Source organism: Heterodontus francisci, chromosome 32, assembly GCF_036365525.1.
Source record: "Heterodontus francisci isolate sHetFra1 chromosome 32, sHetFra1.hap1, whole genome shotgun sequence".
Classification (NCBI taxonomy): Eukaryota; Metazoa; Chordata; class Chondrichthyes; order Heterodontiformes; family Heterodontidae; genus Heterodontus; species Heterodontus francisci.
This window is the reverse complement of record NC_090402.1, coordinates 38691545-38716681: the sequence shown is the minus strand read 5'-3', so window position 1 is coordinate 38716681 and position 25137 is coordinate 38691545.

Genomic DNA, 25137 nt, shown 5'->3' with positions numbered 1-25137 from the left:
TTATACGTATATAAAGAGCAAGAGGGTAACCAGGGAAAGGGTTGGCCCACTCAAGGACAGAGAAGGGAATCTATGTGTGGAGCCACAGGAAATGGGCGAGGTACTAAATGAGTACTTTGCATCAGTATTCACCAAGGAGAAGGACTTGGTGGATGATGAGCATAGGGAAGGGAGTGTAGATAGTCTCAGTCATCTCATTATCAAAAAGGAGGAGGTGTTGGGTGTCTTGCAAAGCATTAAGGTAGATAAGTCCCCAGGGCCTGATGGGATCTACCCCAGAATACTGAGGGATGCAAGGGAAGAAATTGCTAGGGCCTTGACAGAAATCTTTGCATCCTCATTGGCTACAGATGAAGTCCCAGAGGACTGGAGAATAGCCAATGTTGTTCCTTTGTTTAAGAAGGGTAGCAAGGATAATCCAGGAAATTATAGGCCAGTGAGCCTTACATCAGTGGTAGGGAAATTATCAGAGAGGATTCTTCGGGATAGGATTTACTCCCATTTGGACTTATTAGCAAGAGGCAGCATGGTTTTGTGAAGGGGAGGTCGTGCCTCACTAATTTGATTGAGTTTTTTGAGGAAGTGACAAAGATGATTGATAAAGGAAGGGCAGTGGATGTTATCTATATGGACTTCAGTAAAGCCTTTGACAAGGTCCCTCATGGCAGACTGATACAAAAGGTGAAGTCACATGGGATCAGAGAGGAGCTGGCAAGATGGATACAGAACTGGCTCGGTCATAGAAGACAGAGGGTAGCAGTGGAAGGGTGCTTTTCTGAATGGAGGGATGTGACTAGCGGTGTTCCGCAGGGATCAGTTCTGGGACCTTTGCTGTTTGTAGTATATATAAATGATTTGGAGGAAAATGTAGCTGGTCTGATTAGTAAGTTTGCGGACGACAGAAAGGTTGGTGGAGTTGTGGACAGTGATGAGGATTGTCAGAGGATACAGCAGGATATAGATCGGTTGGAGACTTGGGTAGAGAAATGGCAGATGGAGTTTAATTCGGACAAATGTGAGGTAATGCATTTTGGAAGGTCTAATGCAGGTGGGAAGTATACAGTAAATGGCAGAACCCTTAGGAGTATTGACAGGCAGTGAGATCTGGGCGTACAGGTCCACACGTCACTGAAAGTGGCAACGCAGGTGGATAAGGTCGTCAAGAAGGCAAACGGCATGCTTGCCTTCATCGGTCGGGGCATAGAGTATAAAAACTAACCCTGCTGCAGCTGTACAGATCTTTAGTTAGGCCACACTTAGAATATTGCGTGCAATTCTGGTCGCCACACTACCAGAAGGACGTGGAGGCTTTGGAGAGGGTACAGAAGAGGTTTACCAGGATGTTGCCTGGTCTGGTGAGCATTAGCTATGAGCAGAGGTTGGATAAACTCGGATTGTTTTCACTGGAACGACGGAGGTGGAGGGGCGACATGATAGAGGTTTACAAAGTTATAAGGGGCATGGACAGAGTGGATAGTCAGAAGCTTTTTCCCAGGGTGGAAGAGTGAGTTACTATGGGCCATAGGTTTAAGGTTAGAGGGGTAAAGTTTAGAGGGGATGTGCGAGGCAAGTTCTTTACATAGAGGGTGGTGAGTGCCTGAAACATTGCCGGGGGAGGTGGTGGAAGCAGGTACAATAGAGACGTTTAAGAGGCATCTTGACAAATACATGAATAGGATGGGAATAGAGGGATATGGACCCCGGAAGTGCAGAAGGTTTTAGTTTAGGCAGGCATCAAGATTGGCGCAGGCTTGGAGGGCCGAATGGCCTGTTCCTGTGCTGTACTCTTCCTTGTTCTTCCTTGTTCCTTGTTCCTTGTTCTGTGTACAGTTCTGGGCACCACGCAATAGGAAGGATGTGATTGCACTGGAGAGGGTGCAGAGGAGATTCACCAGGATGTTGCTGGGCTGGAGCATTTCAGCTAAGAAGACAGACTGAAAAGGCTAGAGTTGGTTTCCTTCGAGCAGAGAAGGCTGAGGGGGGACATGATTGAAGTATACAAAATTATGAGGGGCATTGATAGGTTAGATAGGAAGAAACTTTTTTCCCTTAGCGGAGGGGTCAATAACCAGGCGGCATAGATTTAAGGTAAACTTAAGGAAAAGAAATTTCACCCAGAGGGTGGTTGGAATCTGTACGCACTGCCTGAAGAGGTGGTAGAGGCAGCAACCCTCACAGCATTTAAGAAGTATTTAGATGAGCACTTGAAACGCCATAGCATACAAGGCTCCGGGCCATGTGCTGGAAAATGGGATTAGAATAGTTCGGGGCTTGATGGCCGGTATGGACACGATGGGCCGAAGGGCCTGTTTCTGTGCTGTATAGCTCTATGACTCTATGATTTGGAGATCTGCATGACACTTCCACCCCCAGCGGAATGCAACATGATTTTTAGAAAAGAACATTTAATTCAAAGGAACTAGAGAAAAGATAAGGACAGGAAAACACACATGCATCTCTCTCATTCATTCAGAACCCTAAGAACTTTTACAGCCTGTTTTTTATGGGTAGCAGTGCTGCTTTAAACTGCCCTTTTGGCATCCCAAAAAGCATGTGGTTTTTGAGGAAGTACTTTTTTTCAGTTTGTACATTTTCATGACTGCCTAAGATGTCTTTCTTCTTGCAGAGTTCTTCAGGAGGGTGTGGGTGGGGTTGATTTAATTAGCCCTAGGTTGGAGTTCTGCTCAGGGGCAGCAACAGTGGTTGGTTCCACACTGAACTCTCTTTCAGTGCTTTGATGAGTCATGCAAGGAATTTTCAGCTTAGGGAATGGCTGGTTCCCTTTTTTATTGACTGTGGGGGCAGATTCTTTGCTAATCTCTTTGTCCTCTGGGACACTGCTACTTGCAGGTATTTGTCCAGATTCTGCCGCATTCTGCTACAGCACTTCGATTAGGTGAGGCATCACCCGCACGGTTTCTGTGCCCTCTTGAGGACTTTCTTTGTCTCTGCAGGTTCCTGTAAATACTGTTAGCAACTCTGGTGGGGTGCCTCTAGTGTCTGCATTTACTGAGGAGGTTGTGGGGTCTGACTTTTCAAACATTTTGCGGTTGGTTGACCGGACAGTAGGGGTTTTCACCCGGGATTCTTCCCAAACTTCCTTTAACCTGCCCTTTTGGTCCCTTTTTCCCTATTCCTTTATAACTTGTTGCCCACCTGCCTGTCTCCTTTTGTTCTCAGCAGGTGTCGCTTACAGTTCACCAGCCCTCTGTTGGAGGGTCCTGCAAACTCCAATACAGGACATAGTGCTACAGATTTCACTGTAGGTTGGGGTTTCCCCTGAACCTTGCACATGTGGCCACTCCTACAGTACGCCACCACACCTTTGTGGAGTTTTGGCCAGTCAAATTGCTATCTTATGAGGGCTTCAGTTTTTCACATACCGACAATGTACAGCCATTGTAATCTCATGGGCCATTCTTACTATTTCTCTCTGGTACCTCTACGGCACCACTAACTGGTGAACCACTGTCCACTCCTTGCTCTCAGCTCTGTGAGAAGAATTCCATTTCCTCATCAGTACCTCATTCTTTATATAGTAGCAATCAGGGACTCCCTCTGCTTCAATTTCAGACTGGGCAGCTTGTGTTAACTCTTTCAATACTGGATCAGCTCCCTGAGCCTCAGCTAAGGAAAATTCATTTAATTCATTACCTGGGTCTTCTAACTTTCCAAAGAAAGTCTCGGACAGACAGACCTCATGGTCATCTGCCTGCATTGCCAATTAAGTCTCCTCTGGGGGAGCTGGTTTGATCATGGGCTCATGGAAACTGCTGGGGACTGTCTCCTGCCACTGCCCTGTCTCTCTGACCTCCTGTGGTCTCTCTTTCTCTACTGGGGAAGCTACCACCTTCATCCTCACCAGATCATTACCTAGGAGCAGGTAAACCTCGTCCACTGGCAAACTAGGGACAATCCCTATGGTCACCGGTCCTGAAACTAGGTCACACTACAAGTGCACCTGGTGTAAAGGTACAAGCATTGCTGCCCTCCAGTAGCATTCACCACCATTCTGGAGTTTACTGCACTCTCTGGGGAAAAGGTCAGCCTTTTCCCAGTAAAAGGGATCTAGTGGTCCTGTGTCCCTGAGAATCACTATGGGCTTGCTTGCCCCACTCGAGGTATATGGGGTTACTTTCCCTTCAGACACAAAACCCCGATAACCATCAGGAATCCTATTAAATTTTCCTGCACTCGCAGGAAAGCTTCCTGGGTCTCACTCTTACTGCCGTTAAAGCCACAGCTTGTTCTGCTGTGCTTTCCATCAGGTTCACTTCTTCAGTGTGCCCTGATTAACCCTATTGGTTTTCCCTTTAGTTTCCAGCAGTCAGCTCTTAAATGCCTTGCTTTATTACAATGGAAGCACACAGGTCTCCCGGTTTCACTCCTGCTTACAGCACCTTCCTTTTTTGGCTGGAGAAGGGCCCCCTGTGTCTTCTGCTTTTCTTTACCTCCCAGGACTGCTTGGACTTTTATCACCTTCCCACCCTTTGTCCTTTTTGGATTTGTGGGCGTGATTAGGAAAGATTTTCCCCTAGGAAACTGACTTTTAAGTGAGAGAAAATTCATTGTCCAGGACTGCCACTTGCCAGGTTTTATGAGTCTTCTGCTCTTCTATATGTGTCTTTATGGAGGGTGGGAGAGAGTTTTTAAATTCCTCTAGCAAAATTAATTCTCTGAGATTCTCACAGCTGAGCTGTACTTTAAGAGCCCTCAGCCACTGGTCAAAAGCCAGCTGCATATTTCTCTCAATCTCCAGGTAAGTTTGATCAGCTTTATTCTTCAGTGTTCTAAACTCATATGCCCCGAGGATAGCATTTTTTGTCAGTTCATAATTTGATGAACTCTCATCTGGCAACATGGAATAAACCTCATGGGCTTTTCCTACTAATTTATTCTTTAACAGCAGAGTCCAAGCCTCATCTGGCCACTTTAACTGCCTTACCAGTTTTTCAAAAGACACAAATACGCTTCCATGTCTCCCTCATTGAATTTTGGGACAGTTGGGAAAGTTTTAACAACTCTGCACCCAGCCCTGAATTACGCTTCTCCATATTGGCAATGCTTTCACTGGGATAAAGTGTCGCCCCCTCGTGTCGCATTCTTTCTGGAAGGTTTTTTCTTTCTCTCTCCTCCCCCTCTTTGTCTTCATGTTCCTTCTGGAAGGCTCTTTCTCTCTCTCCTGTCTCTCTCTTTCTTTCTCCTCTAATTCAAGTTTCCTCTGTTCCGATTGTAGGTTTGATAGCAATACCCTGTTGGGGGCGACTTCTAACCCTGTTTCTGTTTCTTCAGATTCAAGGGAAAAATGATTGGCCACTAGCCTTAGGAGCTTAGACTTCCTAGCCTTGCCACGTACAGTGATCCTACACTGCTCATCCATTTTCCTCAACTCCTCCATAGACAGTGCTTTTAACTTATCCCAAGTTACTTCACCCTGGCTTGGGGAGGTACTGGCTTCTGTCGCAGACATGTTAGTATTCAAGCACACACAACCACAAGAAAACCTGTATTGAAATGTTTTCTCTTTTTGATTGGGATCAATTTGGCATCGCATTTCCAATTTCTCGATTGTCTGTGGGTCAAACCCTGGAGGCTAGCCCCCAAATTTCTGTTATGACCAGGTGAGAAGGGGTCATGGGGTTCCCTCTCAGCCTTTGCCTGGTTTAACCATTTAACCATAACAGGGTTTAATTTTAAAACACTGCTTTTAGCTCCCCCTTGGTGAATCTTTGTTCACTGCTCCACTTTTAAGGCAAAGAAATCAAACTGGTTTCCTTAGATTTAAACAAGAAAGGTCGAAGTTTATTAATCTTAAACTCTAATCTTGTTACTGACTACGAATATGCGATGCAACCACCCTAGCATACGCGATAAACACACATGCAGATAGAAACAGAAAAGTAGAAGGAATAAAGGAGAAAAGTTTGAGGCAATATCTGGTAGTTACAATTTTTAGGTTCAATGTGGAGTCTTTGGTTGCCAGTAAGTATTGAAATTCATTGGGGCACAGTTCACGCTTCAGCTTGTTCTGATGCAGGAGTCTTTTCTGTCTTGAGGTTTATGTGTCTTCCACGGGTCCAGTGGCTTGTGTGAAAGTGAGAAAGAGAGATAGGCTTCCTTGTTCCAGCTTCAGTTGCATACTGTCTTCTGAATTCAAACTGTCCTGTGGCTAGTTTAAAAAACCTGGAGCAGCCAGTTAGTCATGTGACCAGCTAGTTTAACCAGTCCTGGCTCTATGGATTGTATCATTTTAGCAGGGCCGGGAATGTGCTTCCTTACAACTTCAGTGTCTGGTGATCAAAATCCATTTGGGTTAATTGGAACAGGGAATAGTCCTTTGTTTCCACAAGCAGCATCTCTTAGAATGCAAATGCCCTTCCAGCCCAGTGTCTGGTGATCTTCAAGCAAGTCATTTCTTCACTTCAGCAACAGTTTAAGATCAATGTTCATATGTCAAAATTAATATGCCTCCTTCTTTGCAGGTGGGGGCCTGCATGGCACTAGTCTTAGATCCCTTAGATCCACTCTTCTCGCCCTCATACTGAATGCGATATTCAATCATGTTGTGATCACTGCTACCGAGGGATGCCTTTACTATGAGGTCATTAATTAATCCTGTCTCGTTATACATTACCAGGTCTAGAGTATCCTGCTCTCTGGTTGGCTTTAGAACTTGCTGCTCTGAGAAACTGTCCTAAAACACTCCATGAACTCATCTTCCAGGCGACCTTTGCCAATCTGATTCATCCAATCTATCTGTAGATTAAAATCAGCCATGATTATCGCTGTACCTTTCTCACAAGCCCCCATTATTTCTTCCTGTATACCCTGTCCTACAGTGTGGTTACTGTTAGGGGGCCTATAAACTGCTCCCACAAGTGACCTCCTACCTTTACTATTTCTTATCTCTACCCAAACTGATTCTAAATCTTGATTTTTAGAACGAAGGTCACCTCTCTTTATTGTATTAATGTCATCCTTAAGTACCCCTCCACCTTTTCCTGTTTCCTGTCCTTCCTACCTTTGAATATTCAGGTCCCAACCTTTGTCATCTTGCAGCCATGTCTCTGTAATGGCTATCAGATAATACGTATTTATTTCTGTTTGAGCTATCAATTCATTTGTTTTGTTATGAATGCTATGCACATTCAAATACAGAGCCTTTAGTTCTGTCTTTTAACTATTTACACAACCTCTAGCCTTAGCTGCTTGCACACTCATAATTTTGTATATACCGTCCTTCCCTGCCATGGTCTGATTATGATTTCCCTCTTGCAACTTTGCTCTCTTCCCTATTGTCTCTCTTTATCATATCTTCTCTCACTTGATCCTACGCCCCAACTATTTAGTTTAAAGCACTCTCTAGTGTCCCAGTTATACGACTCACCAGAACACTGGTCCCAGCACGGTTCAGGTGAAGATGGTCCCAGTGGTACAGCTCCCACTTTCCCCAGTACTGATGCCAGTGCCCCATGAATCGAAACTCATTTCTTCCACACCAATCTTTAATCCACGCATTTAACACTTCTCTAATTTTATTTACCTTATTCCAATTTGCTCCTGGATCATGTAATAATCCAAAGATTTTTACCTTTGAGGTTCTGCTTTTTAATTTAGCTTCTAGCTGCTCATACTCTCTATGCAGAACCTCTTTCCTAATCCTACCTATGTGTTGGTACCCATTGGACCATGACAACTGCATCCTCCCCCTTCCACTGAAAATTCCTCTCCAGCTCTGAGTAGATGTTCTGAACCCTGACACTGGGCAGGCAACACAGCCTTCTGGACTCTCACTCTCAGCTGCACAGAACAGTGTCCCACTGACTACACTGTCCCCTACTACCACTACATTCCTATTTACTACCCACCCCTACCCCCGCTTGAATGGCTTCCTGACCATGGTGCCATGGTCAGTTTGCTCGTCCACCCTGTAGCACCCACTCTCATCCATGCAAGCTGAAAGAACCTCAAACTCGTTGAACCATTGAAAGGGCTGAGGCTCCTTCACTTCTGCCTTCTCAAACCCCTTACCTGCCTCACTCACAGTCACATCTCCCTGTCCCTGACCACTGACCAAATCAGAAGACCCTATCCTCTGGGGTGTGACTGCCTTCTGAAACAAAGTGTCCCCCTCTCTGGTGTAGTGTCTGTAGCTCAGCCTTCAGCTCACTGACACTGAGCTGAGGCTCCTCGAGCCGCAGACACTGCAGACGTGGTTGCTGTGAATCACACTAGTGTCCACAAGCTCCCACATACTGTGGCTACAACACATCACCTGCCCTTTCATCCAAATTGTGTTTTAAATAACTAATTATTTACTTAAGTATTTTTTTTTTTAATTAATGCCTCTCCTCACCAGCACTTACTGCTCTAATTTACACCTTGGTAATACAATAAATCTGACCACTTAAAAATAAAACAGAACAGTGGACTTACTTCCCTTCTGCTCATATAAAAGCAAAATACTGCGGATGCTGGAAATCTGAAATAAAAACAAGAAATGCTGGAATCACTCAGCAGGTCTGGCAGCATCTGTGGAAAGAGAAGCAGAGTTAACGTTTCGGGTCAGTGACCCTTCATCCTTCTGCTTGCCTGTCTTAATTAATTATAATTAATTATGAGGTAGATACATACATTTTTTTATTTTGCATTTTCTAATTTCCAGCTATTATCACGATTAACACACTCTCCTTAACAGCAGTTTACTAATCTAGCTATTGCACGACCAGGTAAGAAAGGTGTCTCGAGGTCTTTCTCAGCCTTCACCTGGTCTTACTGTAACAGGATTTAATTTTAAACACACCGTGTTTTGAGCTCCCCCTTGGTGAATCCTTGTTCACCGCTTTCCAATTATAAGGCAAAGAATCCAGCACAAACAGACTTTCTTATCTTTAAAGAAGAAAGGTGAAATTTAGGAAAACTTAAACTAAAACTCTAATTCGGTTAACGCCTACGGATACACACTGCGCCCCATGCTAGCATGCATGCATGATACGCGTATGCAAATAGAGACAAAAAAGAGCAGAAGAAAAAATAAAGTAGAGAGGTTTGAGCCAATCTCTGAAGAGGGGTTTTTGTTACCGTGCTTCGAGCTCACTGTAGTCCTTGCTTGTATTTAGATCTTGCTTTTTGTTGGGGCCCGGTATTCTTCTTAAACATTGTTCACTGTAGGAGACTTTTCTCTCTTGGGGTTCATATGTCTTCAAAGTGTCCCCTTCCCTGGTGTATCGCAGTGTCTGTAGCTCAGCCTCCAACTCACTGACTCTGAGCTGAGGCTCCTCGGGTCGCAGATACTTACTGCAGACGTGGTTGCTGTGAACCACACTGGTGTCCACAAGCTCCCACATACTGCAGCTACAACACATCATGTGCCCTTTCATCCTTATTGTCATAGAGTCATACAGCAAAGAAACAGGCCCTTCGGCCCATCGTGTCTGTGCCGGACATCAGGCACCTACCTATTCTAATCCCATTTTCCAGCACTTGGCCCGTAGCCTTGTATGCTATGGCGTTTCAAGTGCTCATCTAAATACTTATATGTTGTGATGGTTCCTGCCTCTACCATCTCTTCAGGCAGTGTGTTCCAGATTCCAACCACCCTCTGGATGCAATCATTGTCCCTCAAATCCCCTCTAAACCTCCTGCCCCTTACCTTAAATCTATACCCCCTGGTTATTGACCCCTCCGCTAAGGGAAAAAGTTTCTTCCTACCTAATCTATCAATGCCCCTCATAATTTTGTATATCTCAATCATCTCCCCCCTCAGCCATCTCTGCTCTAAGGAAAACAACCCTAGCCTTTTCAGTCTCACTTTGTAACTGAAACGCTCCAGCCCAGGCAACATCCTGGTGAATCTCCTCTGCACCCTCTCCAGTGCAATCACATCCTTCCTTTGTTGTGGTGCCCAGAACTGTACACAGTACTGCAGCTGAGGCCTAACTTGTGTTTTATATAACTAATTATTTTATTAAGTAATTTGTTTAAATTAATGCCTCTCCTCACCAGCACATACTGTTCTAATTTACAACCGAAGTTGGTCAGAATGAGATGACAGCAGACAAGAGAGACGCCTTTTCCAGTCCAGGAGCAAACCACTTTCTCTCTTTAAACACTGTTTCTCCAATTTAAAACTCCCCTAGTTGTCCAGCAGGTGGTCACCTGACCGACTGGTTTGACCAGGTCTTTTCTATGTATTGGAGCAGGGACTGGTTCCTTTGTTCCAACACTGTCTGCTAATATGAAAAAAATGTCTTCCCAGCCAGGGGCTTGGCAACTGCTTGTAATAGGCCTTTTTTTCTTCCCATTTATGCCAGGCTTTGGTGAGACCTGGAATACTGTGTGCGATTTTGGCCTCTATATTTAAGGAAGGATATACTTGCATTGGATGCAGTACAGTGAAGGTTCACTGGATTGGTCCCTGGGATGAGAGAGCCTTCCTTTGAGGAGAGGCAAAGTAAATTGGGCCTATACTTTCTGGAGTTTAGAAGAATGATAGGTGATTTCTTTGAAACATTTAAGATTGTGAAGGGGCTTGACAAGGTAGATACTGAGAGGTTGTTTCCCCTGGCTGGGAAATCTGGAACAAGGGAGTACAGTTTCAGGATAAAGGGCTGATCGTTTAGGACTGAGATGAGGAGAAACTTCTTCACTCAAAGGGTTTTGAATCTTTGGAATGCTCTACCCCAGACGGTTATGAATGCTCCATCATTGAATGTATTTCAGGCTCTATTAGACAGATTTTTTAATGTTTCAGGGAATCAAGCAGAATGGTGAGTGTGCGGGAAAGTAGCGTTGAAGCCCAAGATCAGCCATGACCATATTGAATGACGAAGCAGGCTCGACGGGCCATAAGGTCTACTCCTGCTCCTATTTCTTATGTTCGTATGTCATGTTAATAAATATCATAGATTATGTTGTTTTTTATATTCTTCAATTGAATCTTCTGCAAAATCCAATTCTTTCTTGAATTTCCAATATTATCGGACTCCAAAGTTTCCTGGATAATCTGTTAGACAAATTCACCATCCTCTTTGTAAAGTGGCTATATTCCAAGTGCTCATTCACCTTGCCTCTTCTGAGCTTCAGCCTGTGCTCCTTTACAGTATTTACATATCTTGTCAAATTTCAAAAAAACAATTTGGGAGCATCTTTCCACACTAAGTTGAAAAAATTTCTGCTTACTTTTCCATAAAAGTATTAAAAGTACAAACTCATTTCTCATTTTTTGGTTTCCTGTCAGATCCACTGGCATTAGGAAACCCTGCATGCCAAGGTCACTCAATAATATCATTCATATTAAGAAGAGAAATATCAAGAATCAAAGCATAAAATATAATCTCCCTCAGTGATCTGCCAGAAGATCATTACAATTCTTTCATTATATCAATTACCTCCCCAAGGTGTATTCCTGCTCTGCATTTCAGATCCTCTTTATATATTGCCAACGCAGCTCTAATGTATACTCACAAATCTGCTGTAAAACGTATTAAGGAGATGACAAATGTTTCTCAGTGGTTAAATCACAACCAGCTCACTCTAATCGTAAAAGATAACAAAGCCAAATAAAAATGTGTTTGATTGTATATTGCAAAAAGCAAATAACCTTCATTCCACAATCAGTTCATAAATTTGCAAATGTCCTTTACAAAACAATTGTAAATCACATATAATGGGTTTCGAATGGTATATTATCCTGTGGAAGGTCTCCGTACATCAGATAATGAGAAATATTTCCTTTGTGTGCCACATTTAATAAAGTCATGATCCCATTTATAAAAAAAAGGTTTGTGCTTTTGTGCACCAAGGAAATCATCCCCCTACCCCCATGAGTATAACAATTCAGTGAAGCAAGGCAAAGAACATAAAAGTTCAATTCATGATTTCTTACTGCTTGACATCCTGACAATGATGCATGGAAATGGGTGCAAGACGAAGCAGTATCAATGTAAAACCTCTATCAATTGAGAGAATGGTTTGCAATCAACTGAAAGCAAAATCCTGCAGGCACGATACAAAAGTACTGTTCAGCTAGTAGCCCAAGCTAATTTGAAGTTCAAGTTCTGTTGATGCTTGAGGTGGCCCACAACTGCCCTGCATGCATTTTCTGTAGCTGAAGTGTGGCCCTTTGAATGCTTTGTTTAACTGGCCAGCCTGAAAAGTTTGGGAACAGCAAAGAATCCAATCTGTTCGCATAAAAGGAAGGTTTCCTTCCATTCGTTCCTGGCCAAGTGATATTTTAGTAATTGATTGCTATAAACTAATTATTTTGTGCTGGGTATCCAACATGAACTGCAGTCACCTCCAGCTACTTCACAACAACAATAACAATTTGCATTTATATAGAGTACATTAATAAAGATAGAATTCCTTAACATGGGTCTCACCTTTTGGAAAAAAATATTTTTCTCCCTTGTATGATGAATATTTTTCTTAATGAGTAGACCTTATTTGCTTCTCAACCAGCTTTGAATGATGGTGTTGGATTAATGAGCCATTTTAAAAAGGGTTAATTGCAGTATTTTAGTACAATTCCAGTAGAAGTTTTCCCCCTGATTCCCATTGACTCCAGTTTTGCGAGGTCTCCTTGATGCCGTACTCGGTCAAATGCTGCCTTGATGTCAAGGGCAGTAACTCTCACCTTACCTTTTGAGTTCAGCTCTTTTGTCCATGTTTGAACCAAGGCTGTAATGAGGTCAGGAGCTGAGTGGCCCTGGCGGAACACAAATTGTGTGTCACTGAGCAGGTTATTGCTAAGCAAGTGCCATTTGGCTAGAACTGTCGCCAACACCTTCCATCACTTTACTGATGATTGGGAGTAGACTAATTGGATGGTAATTGGCCGGGTTGGATTTGTCCTGCTTGTTGTGTACAGGACATACCTGGGCAATTTTCCACATTGCAGGGTAGATGGCAGTGTTGTAGCTGTACTGGAACAGCTTGGCTAGGGGCGCGGCAAGTTCTGGAGCACAGGTCTTCAGTACTATTGCTGGAATATTGTCAGGGCCCATAGCTTTTGCAGTGTCCAGTGCCTTCAGTCGTTTCTTGATATCACTCGGAGTGAATCGAATTGGCTGCAGTCTGGCATCTGTGATGCTGGGGACTTCAGGAGTAGGCCGAGATGGATCATCAAGTCGGCACTTCTGGGTGAAGATTGTTGCAAATGCTTCAGCCTTATCTTTTGCACTGATGTGCTGGGCTCCCCCATCATTGAGGATGGGGATATGTTGACTGACCACCCTTGCATACTCCGGCTACAATCAGAAACCCCCATTGGAGGAAATCATCCACATTGCTGTCTCCAAGAGGCCCACTGAACCAGTCGTCTACCTCTTCAAACTACAAGCCTCAAGACCACTGAATTCAGCTAGAAGCTGGCCGAATCAGCAAACTTCAGACTATATACCTTTTTATTTTTATGGACTCTAACTTAACCAATCTACCTTTCCCCATTCAAAAACCTCTTTGTGTGTGTGAGTGAAAGTTGGTACATTGTTTATTATTTTAATTGTTCAATTTAGGTACAATAAAGTTAACCTCCTTCTTTGTTAACTCAAGAAAACCTGTCCGATTGGTTCTTGTTATGTTCATAGCAAATAAGTAATCAAACACCTACTGAATTGGCCAGTACATCCACTTTAATAAAGAATTAAACCTGTTGTGGTCAAAAAAGGAGAGGGAAAAGAGGGAAGCCCTTTGACCCCTCCTCACTTGACAGTAACTTATAGTACATGTCAAAGTTGACATGAAGTGCCAGCAAAGCAATGTGTACGCAGTCAATGGCACCCTGCACCACAGGAAAGCCTGCAATCCACACGAAGCTGTGTGCTTGTTCCCCATGCTTTTCTTTGGCAAGATAAAATTCAGCTGTCTTGGAATACAGTGACCTTCCTTTCGCAATATTGGATGGCAAACTGGAAGATGTTGCAAATATGGCCTGCTCCGACATAGAAGGAGCCAGACGCATCAAAGTTTATGGCCACATTTATCTTTGTTACATTTCAGAGAGCCAGGCAGTGAATGCTGGAACTGGAGCTTATATTTTATACACTTTATACGCTTTTACTTACAGAGATGCACATTAGAAACATGCAGCTCCGAACTCAAAAACCACAGTTTCAGTCTGTTCCAATGTATAGAACCACAAGTGAATCCCCAGTTAATGCGCGCCACCTGAATGCAATTAAATACCAAATAATTTACAATTAACAACTGTCGCAGCCAGTGGAAGTGCCATCCTTGGCCTGCTCTAAGGTTGTATTTGTGGCTGCAGTAGATGACAGTGAGGGCATATTTTCTGAAGCACAGACATCTGACAAACTATTCCTCTCTGAGGTTCAAGTAGAAGAATTGCTCCCTGGGCAGAAATGGACTTTTGCTGTCAACTCTTCTCCCTTCCTCTAACTCCCCCTTCCAGCAGCTTGTCCTGCTTTGTGTTATGATGCACTTGGGACTTGAGTGAGGTTTAGCCAAATTTAGTTTAAGTGATGAGGCAGAGACAGAAAGACAGAGACTGCAGGCTCCTGAACACAAAGGCTTCTCCTTTATTCTGTCTTCAATTCACTTTCTCTTTGCTCGCATGCATGTTCTACAGCAGCCTCTAGAGTACACAAAGCAATTGCAATTTCAAAACACTGCAACACGACATCCCTCCACTTCTTAATAAATGAGAGACCAAGCATCTTTCAATGGTTTGTCTCTAAAAATCTAAACTATAAATGTAAACAATAGAGTTCACTTTGTAACGTAGTCACTTAAGTATGATGGGCGTTTTGCTCTCATGAGTAGATATCGTATGACATCAGATGTAGTCTCGTTTGACTCATGTTCTTCATCTGAGGTGTCAATGCCTGAATCGGATTCAATGCTTGCGAGTGGTGTTTTCAGTGCTTTGAAGAATGACCCATTTCTTGATCACGTCTTTCCAGTTTCGAGATTCCATAGCCTTCATAAGTAGTTACAAATCCTCATCTTGTTTTGTTGCTGCTTTGATGTCAGATAGTTGTAGTGACTTTGGCACTGGATTTAGGCTTACAAAGTTGAGATGTTGTTCAGCAACCTTTCCTCACGACTAGTAGGGCCGACTGTCGGAAACATATGTCGCGAAAGATAGTCCACAGGGTTGAGCTTGCCTGGCTCATACTCAATCTGGAACTTGTACTCTGTCAGTTTGAGTATCCAGCGTTCTGTTTGAGTGGGTGATTTATGATCAGTTGTTACTTTAAATTCGCTTCCATGAATGTAGAGTTGAAAGTGTAACATACCCCATGTGATTGAGAGTGCTTCTCTCTCTGTTTGTGAAAAGCATTGCTCTAGAGGCGTTAATGATCTGCTTACCATCACAACGATTTATGTGTTGCCTGTTCTTGTCTTTCTGTAGAAGAATGGCACCTAAGCCAAACGGGCTAGCTTCCAAGACTATCTGGGTGGTTTTTTCAGGGTCGAAATAGGCATTAGTGCAACTTGCTAACAAATGTTTGAGCTGGTGTGCTGCCTGCTTGTATGATTTAGTCCATCATTCCCAATTGTGGACTCTCTTGTCAGATCACAGTGGGGGGTGGGGGCTGATAGCATAGCGTGATTAGGAATGAAATGACTGCATTAGGGAACGAGTCCTAGAAGACTCCGGACTTCGCATATTTGTAGGATCCGCAGCGTTTGCAGTGCTTCAACTTTCTGTGGATCTGGTGATACTCCTTCACCACTCAACACATGACCGAAGAATTCAATTTTGCTTTCATTGAACACTTTGTTCAAGGTGAGGTTACATTCTCTGAGACATCGTAGACGTGCATGTAGACGTGTCTTGAGTTCCTTTTCGGTGTGGCCATAAATGAGAATGTCATCACTGATGTTCAGCATGCCTTCAAGTCCTTGAAGTGCAGATTGAATCAAGTGTTGAAACACCTCAGCTGCTGAATTGACTCCAAAGTTGAGCCTCTTGTATCGGAAAAGTCCAACGTGAGTGGAGAATACAGTAAGATATCTCGATTCTTCTGCAAGCTTGATTTGATGGTAGTCTGCATTGAGGTCATGTTTAGCAAAGTGTTTAGCACCATTCACTTTCTCTATGATGTCATCGATTGTCAATGTCAGGTGTCTTTCTTGTTGTATGGCTTGGTTTGGTGATCGCATATCAACGCAGATTCTAATCTGGTTCTCGCTCTTGGGTTTCTTGGCAACTTGTATGGGCGAGACCCAAGGGGTAGGCTCATCCCTAGCTTTCTGAATGATGTCAAGGTCAAGTAGGCATTGAAGTTCCTTCTCTGTCTCTTTCTTGACATGAAATGATATTGGTCGCCGTTGATACACAACTGGAGGCACATTAGGGTTTACAGGCAGCTTGCATGTAACACTTTTCAGTTTGAAGATGCCAGTGAAGCAATCAGCATACAGTTCAAAAATAGTTGTGTTATGCAAAGGAATTGCGTATGTGACTGCAATCATGTGCAGATCTGTTGCTGTGTGGAAACTGATAGGCATGTCACATTTTCCTGATATGATATAGAACAGAGCATTCGTTCTAGCGTCTTTGAATGAGACTGATGTTTCAAAAGTCCGAGGATTTTCAATGGTTTGTTGTAAGGGAAACATTTTCATATTCCTGGTTTGCAGAGAATGGGGCAATGCTGAAGTTGGTTGAATGTTTTGTCTCCCATGACATTGACACACTTCTGTGTCTGAGAGCATTTACATCCAAGCAGCCAATGGTCACTATCACACGTGGCTGTTTGCTTTGTCTGAGAGAGAGGACAAGACTATATTCAGGGTCACCACCTCTACTTTGGCTACATTTTTTCAACTTTTTGCTGTGGCATGCATACGTGATACCCTTTTGTTGGTAGTAGCTGATTTTGCTGATAAGCGACAAACATAAGCAAATTAGTTGGGTTTTCCACAGGCTTTACACTGTTTACCAGTAGCAGGATACTGTCTGGTGTGGGTAAACAGGGCCACAGTGAAAACATTCTTTGAATAAGTCACAACTCTTTTTGTGAGACAGCTGTTGTTGTTTTGCATGTGATATCCTGGCATGTGAGCGATGAACAGCGTTCACAGGAGTTGAACTTGGAGTGTGGTAGTTACTGTAAGCCCCAGCTTTAGAATCCGAAGACCAATAGTGATCTTGCTAACTCCAACAGTTCTGACAGCCTTCTGCCTTTCTTGAGTGCTTTTTGGCATAGTTGACTGGAGAGACAGACTTCGACTATTTGTGTTTTGATCTTTGGTTCGATTGCTCAGCAACACAGAAGTCACATTTTTTGCTAGTTGCCTCAAATGCATACAATATTGGTCAGTTGTCTCATTTGCTTTTTGCTTAGTGCGTTGGAATACAATGGTTTCATATATGGTATTTTGCTTCTGCATAAAGTAGGTCATCAGTGCATTTTTGCTGAGTTGTAGTCATTTTGCTCAGGTGTAAGTTTCTCAAAGATATCTTCTAATTCTTCACCTCCATAGTGTAGAAGTAAGGCCTTTTTTTGTGTCATCTATGATTGTGAAACATGCCATCATGCCTTTGAAACATTAGAGCCACTTTTGCCAATGTGTGGCTATGGATGAGGGCTCTGAATGCATATTAAAATGTAGTAAGTTAGGCACAGACAACACCATACTGATCAGCAATGCAGTATTAAAGGATCTGAGATCATGCTCCTTTTCAGAGGAAACTGCTCTGCATTGATCCAAGGTTTCTGTTTTTTTCAAACTTTTTTTTGTTTACCATGTCACCATTGTGATGTTCTCAGGACTTGAGTGAGGTTTAGCTTAATTTCATATAAGGTATGAGGTAGAGACAGAGAGACAGAGACTGCAGGCTCCTGAACACAAAGGCTTCTCCTTTATTCTGTCTTAGTTTCACTTTCTCTTTGTTAACATGTGTGTTCTAATACACAATGCGCAATGCAATTGCAATTTCAAAACAGTACAACACTACATGTCACCTCTGCTTATTTTCCTCATCATACTGTATCCTAAGGGGAATGCCGACCTCTGTAACCAAGTCTGGGAACAAGTAGTTTGTGCTGAATCCTTAAAGTCAAGACAAAGTCCTTCAGTGCATGCCACACCACTGCTGTAGACTTTAATGACTTTAAACAACTCTAGAAGGAGACAAACACGTCTGCAATGGCAGCAACAGGCAGTAGAAATTAATCAGCAACTATCCTGTTAGTAGATGATGGTCCCTTTAACTAGTGTTGGTGGGATGTCCTGCCTGCTGCTGAAGACGTATTCAGCTGTGCGTGGTTAAAAGACTGCTTTAACTGGAGCATTGAGCTCCAAAATGGCAATGCTGGCATCAGCATTACACATTGGTTGACCTCATCATTTGCTTACCCTGCTTACTTCTGGCAGACGTTTCCTGAGCATGCACTAACACCCTCAACAAAATGGTGTCCAGTGCGGCTCATCCCAAAAGTGTTCACACGGGTCACTGACACCACTTTGATATTCATAGCACCAAAAAAAAAATCAGGTACCGTGGAGCCGAATTTTGTTGCCTCTGTTTTCTATCTCTTAGCCAATTTTATTATCCATGCTGCTATTGCCCCTTTTATCCAATAAACTTCAGTATGCTAACAAGCCTAATAAGTGGTATTTCATAAAGTGCATTTTGAAAGTCCAGTTGCATGACATCAAGGGCACTGTCCTCAGCAACCTTTGGCGTTACCTCATTGAAAAACTCAGTCAAGTTGGTCAAAAATGATTTGTCCTTAAATCCATGCTGGCTCTCCTTTATTAGTCCATGCTTATCCAAATGACTGTTAATTTTCTCCCAAATTATTGTTTCGAAAAGCTTCTCCACTACCAACATTAAACTAGCTGACCTGTAATTGCCAGGTTTCTTCTTCTCCCTTTTTTAAAATAAAGGTGCATCATGTGGAATCTTTTCATCCTGCATCAAAGGATGATTGGAAGATGTGATGTATAAAGTATGAGGTAGAGACAGAGACTGCAGGCTCCTGAACATAAAGGCTCCTCCTTTATTCTGTCTTAATTTCACTGTCTCTTTGCTAGCATGTGTGTTCTAATACACTGAAATTTCTACCCTTACTTTCCTAAGCAATCTATACCAGATACCTGTTTGCTTTAAGTATTGCCAGCCTTTCTGGTATCTCTGCTTTATTTTTATCTCATTCTGTATCGCAACAACCACTTCATTTACCGTAGCTTTGACAAAGTCCCCTTCGTTGGTAAATACCGATGAAAAGTGTTAATTTAATGTCAGTCATGTCTTCTGATTCCACAAATAGATGATAAAAGCAGAGTTCTGATGAAAGCTCACTGACCTAAAATAGATGTCCATTTTGGGTCCTAATCAGCCCCATTGCTCCTCTGACAACCTTATTACAGTTAATATGCCTATAGATAATGTTTGGATTCCATTTGAATTCTTTTTATATTATCTGCCAATCTATTCCTGCACAGTCTGTTTGCCCCTCTTATTTTCTTTTTCACTTCTCCTCTGTGTTTTTCATTTACTGCCTGATTCTCCCTGTATTATCAAGTTGACATCAGCTGTTGGGCAAGCATTTTTTTAAAAATTAAAATCAAAAATCTGGTGAAGCGCAAAACCTTGAAGAGTTTGGTATCATCACTTACTGATGGGATTCTCAGTTTTAAAATGAGTATATTTCTGAGATGAATCAATCATATAGTTTTTTGGACTTTACATCTGATTTTTTTATTTCCTAATTCTCTTATCTGTCCAACAGAATTACTTGAGGATAACAAATGGGGAAAAACTCAAAAGTAATGAATAGAGAGATGGGACTTTGACTAGTGCAGAACTGAGATGTGTGATTTAAAACATATCTCTACCGAACTGTATCCTCTTTTTCTCTGGACAGCATGCCTTCTTTTTTTGTTCCCTACGAACACAGGAACTATTGTAACTTATGGTGTCTTGACTCTTTTCATCTGTATCTAGTTTTACAGCCACCAATTGTTAACCAGAAATCCACATTGTTCCTTTTGGAAGGAATTAATCTTCTAACCCCCAACTTCTTTTGCAAGCATCCAGAACAAGCAGCCCTGACATGTGAGACTCTGTAAGCTGATTTTGCAACAAAGCTAGTGTTACGACAAAGTGAGAAAGAGGTCTAGGGTTCCCTTTCAGCTTTCACCTGGTCTTAATGTAACAGGGTTTAATCTTAAACACTCTGTGTTTTTAGCTCCCCTTTGGTGAATCCTTGTTCACCGCTTTCCAATTATAAGGCAAAGAAACCAACACAAACAGGCTTTCTTAGGTTTAAAGAAGAAAAGTTGAAATTTATTAAACTCTAATTTGGTTAACGCCTACTATTACACGACACGCCCATGCTAGCTTGCATATGCGACACACACATACAAATAGAGACAGAAAGGAGCAGAAGAAAAATAAAGTGGAAAAGTTTGAGGCAATATCTGAACAGTTGTTGTTACAGTTCTTCGAGCTCACTGTAGAGTCCTTGATTGTAGGTAGATCTTACTTTTCGGTGGGGCCCAGTATTCTTCTTAAACCTTGTTTGCTGCAGGAGACTTTTCTCTCTTGGGGTTCATGTATCTTCAGTGGATTCAGAGGCTTGTGAGAAAGAGATGGGAGCAGACAGACAGGAGAGATCTTCTCAGTCCAGGAGCATTCTGCTTTCTGCCCAAAACTGTTTGTACAAACTCAAAAAATTCAGGTTGCCCAGCAGGTTAGTCATGCGACTAGCTGGTTTGACCATGTCCGTTTGTGTATTCGGCCATCCTAGCAGTCAACCTGGAATGTGAGCTAGCCCATCTTCAAAGACTGGTGATCAAAAGTCCATTGTGGGTTGAATGTGTCACTGAATGGCTGCTTTGTCCTTCCAAACACCGTCTGATAATATGCAAATGTCTTTCCAGCCAAGATATGGCAATTTTTTAAAGCAAGTCCTTTCTCCACTTCAACAGCAATTTGAAATTTAATGTCCATGTGGCGAAATTAATATGCCTCATGCTTGGCAGGTGGCGTCCTGCATGACACTAGTAATCTCTGAAGTTTATTGGGCAACCTTCACTTGGTGGCAGATGGGTTAAGCTGCACATTAAAGCTGTGGAGTTATAGATGTCCACTAGGAATACGGTTCTGCCAGAGACTCAGTCTGTTAGTTTTATGTTTTTCCAATATGTGGCCTGAATAGTAAAAATACACAGTCATCCAACCACTGAGTTATATGCCTGAGGTTTTGCTAATTTGTTAGATATTCCATTTCGGATTAGAAGCATCTTGGGGGTCCTGTTTGTAACTATGTTATGCTTGTCTCCTAGTCACTTATTTATCCATCTATTTTCTAACTGATAACTAAAATACAAAATGAATGTTGCAACAAAAAAAAAACTCTACAGTAATAGGAGCAAATGAAAGATTACACAACATTTAGGCAGGATTGCTCGCATAGATTGTATCAGTATTAATATTTCTGCAGCAGCAACAGAACCCAGAAGACAGCAATTTAATTGGAAGCCTCCTTTTGCTAATGGTTTGCCTGAATATTGTTGTCCCAGTGGTACTTGCTGAACTTGTTATTGTCAATTTTGTGAACAACATCAAGGCACTGTGTTGTGCTATCCAGTTGTTATCTGCCAGTCGTCGTCATTTTACAAATTTAGATAGTTCTGTTTTTTTGCAACTGGATTCCTGGAACAATTTTCAAAGGTAAAGAGAAATTATTTCCAAATTTGAAATGGCTTCTCCCTCAACTTTGTAAAGGATTGAGCATGACTCTGCAAAGGATACTGAACTGTTTGCAAATAAAAGTGATAATGCATTCAAATGGATCACAATATTACACAAATCAAAAGCTAGTGCACATGCACTAAAGAAGATGTAAAAGGCAAATGAAATGGTGGGTTGGAATCCAAAGGAGAGGCAGTTATGCTTCTGTTATACAGAGCCTTGGTCAGACTCCATCTGGAGTACTTCATTCAATTCTAGACAAAGTACCTCACAACAAAGGATATATTGGCCTTGGAGTGGGTACATAGCAGATTCACTAGAATGGTATCAGGGCTTGAAAAGCTAAATTAAGAAGACCAGTTGCATAAACTTTGTTTGTATTTTTTTGAGTTTGCAAAGTTTGAAAGATGATTTAGCTGAGGTGTTTGAAATGATAAAGAGATTTGATAGGATAGGTGTAGAGAAATAATTTCCTCTGGAGATGGAATTCCGAACACAGGGGCACAATCTTAAAATTAGAGCTAGGCTGTTCAGGAGTGAAATGAGGAAACACTTTTTTCACACACAGAATAGGGGAATTGTGGAACTTTCCTTTTACAAGGCTGTGGATGCTAGGACACTTGAAATTTTCAAGACTTATATCCATTGCTAAGTGTATCAAGGGATATGGATTAAAGGTGGGTCAATGATGTTGAGGTAGAGGTAAACCATGATTTGATTGAATGGCAGAACTAGCTTAAGGGGCTGACTGGCTAACTCTTGTTTTTATCTTCTTATATTTTCCAAGTTTATGAATTTTAAAAATTATGATGATAGTCTCTTAAAGTAAGTTAACCAGTTATGTTTTAGACAATCTGCATTTTTACAGGAAACAGTGATGCAAGAAAACTAAATCTATGCTGGTAGATCTCGAGTGACATTGCTGAGGGCAAGTCAGATGATTTGCTATTTTATAAGTGTAGTGTTCAATGGTTTGATTGATTTGCTTTTGATTGTATCAGTCTGTTCACTGATCAGTGTTCACTGTGTTTGATTGCTTAAGCCTATGAGTGGAGCTTAAAAATTGATGAAACTGAAACTAAAAGAGAGGCTGGAAAGTTCTAGTAACTACAAGAGTGTTCTGAAAAACATTGTACTGAAATCTTGTAAGTGCTGAGATATTTTAAACTGCTGTAAATAAACCTGTTATTGAAGTAGTGTCATATCTGAATTGCTCTGAGATAAATCAGACATATAAAACATACAGCAAACTGGCAAAAACATAACAATAAGGACAGGAAAACTGTCAGACTGTGAAGTGGTAAATGAACTTTAACAGATAAATGTGAGGTGAAGCACTTTGATAGGAAAAATGGAAACATCGTCTACACCTTAGAAAATAGGAAACTGAATGTGGTAGAAGAGTAAAGGGATGTAGGGATACAGGTGAACAAAACATTAAAAACAGCATTGCAGATCAGCAAAACAATTAAAATGCTAACAAAGCGCTGGGGTTTATTTCTATAGGTATATCATTGGCTCAAGTTCACAGGAGGGAAGACACATGGCCAGTTTAGATTTATTTACTTTGTTTCAAGGGTGATGGAACAGCCTGCCCAGGGAAGCAGATAGTGTGGAAAAATTTAAGGCAGAATTGGATAAATATTTGAGGGAGTAGGTGATTATTTGGATTCAGCTAGATAACCTGTAGTCTTTCACAATCCTGTGATTTCCGATGTTCCTTCACCAAATGGCAATTAAACTCTGTTTCTCCACAGTCTGTGTTTACTTAAAGCAATAAGACTGCATGACCTTCAAATGACAAGCCAGGCTAGCAGAAGAACAATACATTGTGCGTGGTATGGTACATTGAATATACAGCACAGAAACAAGCCAATCAGTCTAACAATCTGGGCTAGTGTTTATACTCCACATGAGTCTCTTCCTAGTCTATCTGCCTCATCTCAGCTTTTCAGTATATCTTTCTATTCCCTTTTCACTCATATACTCATCTAGTTTCTCTTTGAAAGCATGAAACTTTTTGCCTCAACCGCTTCCTGCAGGAACAAGTTCCACATTTCAACCACTCCAAGTTAAAAAAAAAAGCCATCTCCTTACTCCCTATTGGATTAGTTAGAAACTATCTTATATTTATGGCCCTTAGTTCTGGATTTTCCCACAAATGGAAACAATCTCTTCACATCTACCCTGTCTAACCCCTTCCTATTTTTAAAGACCTCTGTCAGGGCACTTCTAAGTTGTCTTTTTTAGAAAGAAAATGTTCCAACCTGCTCAATTTTTCTCAGTAGCTGTAATTTCTTAGTACTGCCATCATCCTTGTAACTTTTTCCAGTGCTGCTTTGCCCTTTTTATCATATGGAGACAAGAACTGTGCACAGTATTCAAAGTGTACAAGTACAATCAAGTACAAGTAATCTCAGATCTCCCATCTAAATTAAAATACTATATCATATGCATAATATGGAAGGGGTGCATGTGAAGAGTGTTTTAATAATGCTTTTACGAAAACAAATATTTACTTACAAATATCAGTGTGGTAGGTGTGCCTGCTTCTCACTGCAGAATCTGTCTATCCAATGTGTAATATTTGACAATGACCCCCACTAAATCATCTTATATAAAAGCCAACATTTCTTGTTTTGCAAGGTAAAGTGAACAGAATTGCAATATGTGGTCCCCTAAAACGCCTGTAAAAATCCCATGTAATTAAAAATTAAATTTGATTTACTCAGTCTGGTAATACAGTGGCCCTGCAGAATGTTGGGAGACCAGTTGAAGGATGGTCTGAGACTAGTTTGATAGCTTTATGCGTCTCCTTGAGTGACAGTGCACCAAATGCAAGAGGTTGCAGACTCAGTTAGCATTTGCCATATCACTCTGTGTGGGGCTTTTAACCAGAAAGCTCAGCACATTAAGCAGCGACAGACAATCTAGAGTAGCTATGTGATAAGATGAGATCTGAGCCCAAGCAGCAGTCACCCATATCACCCACTGGTAAAACCAGCCCTGCTGAGTAAGCATTTTCATATTATTTCACAGACCCCCTGGAAAGTCTCTACAATCCCCTAGAGATCTGTGGACACCAGTTTGAGAATTGCTGTACTAAACAATATCAAGACTTTTATATTGACAGAGACTTCATTTAATTTTGAGACTTGTCTCATTTTTCATGTAACGTGATTGTTCTGATAATTTTACAAAGGTAATTACAACAGTACACCAGTTAGGCTAATTTGAATTTGTCTTCAATACCAAGTGAATGTCTGTTTATACATTTTCACTTCTAGTGCCATACTACAGGAGAATTATGAGGTAGAAAAGCAATTCATGCTCTTTCAGTTCCAAAGTTCAAAAAGACACACACTATATTCATATCATCTTTATTTTTCAATTGTTTCTTCTGCCAAAAAACTGTCCAGCAACTATATTTTCTAGTTTATTGTATGTTATCTAAACAG